We start from the raw sequence: 316 nt of genomic DNA, 5'->3' as shown, positions 1-316 counted from the left end.
ATACAATTTAATTTTTTAATGATAAATAATAATTTAAAATAATTTATATATTAAAAGTTAAAGTAAAAAGTTAACTAAATAAATAAAAAAATATCTCATTTATAAATAATTTTTTAATATTTCAAAGTAAATGATTTATTTATTTATTTTAAAATAGATCAATAAATAAAAAATATATCACTGATTGATAAACTTTAAATTAATAAATAAAAAAATTTAAACTTCTACTTTAAATAAATTTTAAACATTAATTGATAAATTTTATTTTTAATTAAGAATGTCATTTTATGTTATTTTACATTTTTAAACTAACTGA

Source organism: Cicer arietinum, chromosome 7 (assembly GCF_000331145.2).
Source record: "Cicer arietinum cultivar CDC Frontier isolate Library 1 chromosome 7, Cicar.CDCFrontier_v2.0, whole genome shotgun sequence".
Lineage (NCBI taxonomy): Eukaryota > Viridiplantae > Streptophyta > Magnoliopsida > Fabales > Fabaceae > Cicer > Cicer arietinum.
The sequence above is the reverse complement of the archived record's forward strand: the minus strand, read 5'-3'. Positions refer to the sequence as shown.